Source organism: Pteropus vampyrus, unplaced genomic scaffold (assembly GCF_000151845.1).
Source record: "Pteropus vampyrus isolate Shadow unplaced genomic scaffold, Pvam_2.0 Scaffold204, whole genome shotgun sequence".
NCBI classification, from domain to species: Eukaryota; Metazoa; Chordata; class Mammalia; order Chiroptera; family Pteropodidae; genus Pteropus; species Pteropus vampyrus.
The window spans coordinates 1,065,229-1,068,704 of NW_011888985.1; positions in this window are offsets into that span (position 1 = coordinate 1,065,229).

Sequence of the window (3,476 nt, forward strand, 5' to 3'; positions counted from 1 at the left end):
TGTCTGCAGCTTCCTGTAGCTCTGGCCTCGATAAGGCGCGTGAGGGTCGTGGGCTTTCCCAGCGCAGCTGTAGCTCTGAACGTCAGATGCAAATCTTCTCAGAAGGATGGCCAAAGATCTACGCGGATTTAGAAGGCTTTTTAACGATCACACTCTTGATTTATAAAGTGCCGGGACTTAGTGTTACTGTGTGTTTCTCAAACACCACCGTTTGATCTGTTCCTCTAGATTTCCAGAGCCCATTCTCCTCTGTGGTGCTACATGTTGGGTACTCTCCAGTGATATAAAAAATCTGTATGACTTGTTCGCTTCTATCAGAAAGGAATAAAACCTTTCGAAGGCATTCTCGAGCCCATATATTCCCATGTATCTAATTCATGCATAAAATAATCATTCGACTGTTCCTTATGGAAGGTAAGAAATTAAGTGACGTGCCCACCTCGTTATGGCGATCTGGGATGATAACCTGCTTTTTAAAATGCTTTTGTCTCGTTTGCTCGTTTTGAGTTTAGTTTTATTATCAGTATTATTAATACAGGTGACCTATGCCAAAGACTTTCTCTGTGATATTTTGTAATTAGAGTAAAACAAAGTATGATGTTTATTTGGTATCAACACACATGGCCTGTTTTTTGAAACCACACCTCCCCCAATCCTTCATGCTTATTTTTGAGTCGTCTTTGATCCTTCACTCAGAGGTCGTCCCAAGTCCCGTTCTTTGCATGCCACACGCCTGAGACCGCTTCCCCAACTGAGGACAGCTTCGCCGCGTGTGCGTGGTTCAGTCGCTTGCAAAAACCCATTATATTTCCATGTCGAAGTTATCCCTCTCGTAAAGCCCGGAGCTTTGTGATTCCTCGACTGGTTTCTCGTTTCTTTCATTGCGATTCTAAATGAAATCATTCCAGGGACAAGTGGGCAGGAAGGGAGCGAGTCGGCCGCTCGTGTCCATGTCAGCATGTGTGGCGGACCGTTTAAACCGTTTATCGCATTAGCTACACGTTCTCGCGGTGACATTTCGGCAGCCTTCCATTTGACTGGGGTCCAACGCACAGTCCTAATTCATCCACGGATGCTGCTGATCATTTCCCATCTGGCTCTTGTGCTGGCACGATTTCTCTGGGACAGAAGACCCTGCCAAAGGGTTAGTTTACATCATTCTCTGTCTACTTCTGTTCACAGATTTTTTTTGACCTGCAGCTCTGGGTTTACCGCTGGCAGCCTGTGGACGAATTGAGATAGTCGTCTACGGTTTAGTGTTACCCACTGGGGCCCCAGCTCACGTTTCTCTTTCCGAACCATTCGTGTCTGCATGTGATGCCAGAGAGACGGCTCAGGAGGTCATCTTGGACTTGGCACGAGATCTGACTGCAGGACAAGATGACAACGGTTTAGACGCATCTCACACCCAGCGACTGCTTTGGCCCCCGCCTGGGGCGTTGGGTTTGTCTCCCTTCCGGGATCAGATCCTCTCCCATGAGATCCCCATAAACTGATTTTCTTCCTATAGTTTCCTAGAATGGGCCCCACCCCCGCCCACCTCCTTCCCCACCTTAGAGAACAGAGCTTTCAGAGTTATTATTTTTATACGATACGATTTCCTCTCTGCCTTTCCCACTTATTGTGAAAACACTAGGCGTTGAATTTCTCTCCCTCTACCTCCCCCGGCCAAAAAAAGCAGTGACAGCACAAGCATCTCTCATCAGCTTTGTTCAGGGATCACCACAAGGAAAACAAGCCGACAGAGGGCTGCAGGCATCCCCTCCTCAGACAGAGCCCCTCCTTCATACGGTCTCAGTTTAAAGAATTCCTCTCGGCTTTATTCCATCCATCCACCCACTTAGCATCAAAGCGTTGCAGGATTTTAGCGGTCAGGTGGTCCACTGCAGAGTGACCAGCATCCCAAACCTCTGCCTCCAGAACTCTGGCAATGCCGGTGGAAGCTGGGGACAGGCACCCTCCACTCAGAGACCCCAATTGAGCAGCTAGTTGTCAGGTCCAGATATATCTACCCCAGGGGGTCTCGATCACCAGTCATGCTGGGGAACCTGGGAGCATTTCTGCATTTAGATCTGTAAACGCCTTAGGAATTAGTTCAAACCTCCAGAGGAAAACAGAGGCCCAAGACCACGCAGCCAGGCAAGGGCTTTGCTAAAACTCCGGTGGAGAGTGGTTATTTACGTCTGGCACATTCATTTAAGAAAGACAGGACGGTCTGTGACAGCTTTGGAAATCTGCATCGATGCGGCTTAAATGTCCTAACACCTGCGCCTGAAGCGGCCAATCCTTTTGACTTCCTGGGGACTCCTGGGGACTCCCGCAAGCCCCGTTCCCCGAGAAGCGAATGTGAGGTTTAAATCAGAAGTGAGCGTGAGGTTTGAATCAGTTACCGCACTGCCCCTATAAATGACGACGTAATTGTTGGCATTTGCATTTTGGTCCCAGAGCTTCTATTTGAAACCCTGATGCAGCGGTAGGCACTGGACAGTGAAATCTGTTTGAAATACAGCACAAAGGCTAAGGGGAACAAATTGTCCAGCTAAACTGATAAGCTCAGTGACAGCTTCAGCACAGTTGGATACTTGCTGAATGGTTTTTAGGTTAACTGGAAAGTCACTTAAATAAAAGGGGAAAGCATGATCTCTTTGTTTTTATTCTGTCGGGTGATTGAATCCTACATGTTTATTGCAGGTGCCATTCAATCATTTTTAGAAGGCATTTTGATGTTTTGAGAATAATTGCTTTTTAAAATAATTTTAATAATTTTACCAATGTTTTAAAAATAATTTTAACTATGATTTGCAATGCGTGGACTTCTTATGTCGTTTAAAGTAAATTCTTATCTTTTATTGCCGTCAGCATGAGCTAGACACAAAACGTACAAATATAAGAGTTGAACCAATAAAAAAAAAAAAGATGATCATTTTCAATTGAAAAGTAAAAAGTTGGTGCTTAGGACACATCTGGGAAGTGTGGCTTGGACCCCTGCATTGATGACACAGGAATACAGAGACAGATTTCTGAAAATCGAGTTTTGTTGGGTGCTCTCACCAGGCCGTCTCTGTCAATGGCCTTTCTATTTCTTTCCAGAGCAGGCGCCAGAGAGGAAGAATGACAACTATGCAGGAGGCTGGCCAGGAATGTGTGTGCCCCCTGAGCCCAGGCCTGAGGGTCAGAAGGAGGCATCCCTGGAAGCCAGCACCGGGCTTTGAAGGCAGAAGATAAACACGATGGCTATCAGGGAGCTTCAAAGGGACCAGAGGCTGGTGTCCAGCTGAGGTCAGGACCCACCCAGCGGCTGGCGGTCCCGGTGGGGGAGGGGACACGCATTACTCAGCACCTTTCCTGTGTCCTCACATTCCTGGGCACTTCATGGGCATTTGTTCAGATTTACACAGCAGTGGACATCGATGCCGAGAAGCGTCACTGCCCAGCACCCAGGGCGCAGACCTGGTGACTGAGTCGCGGTTGAGCTG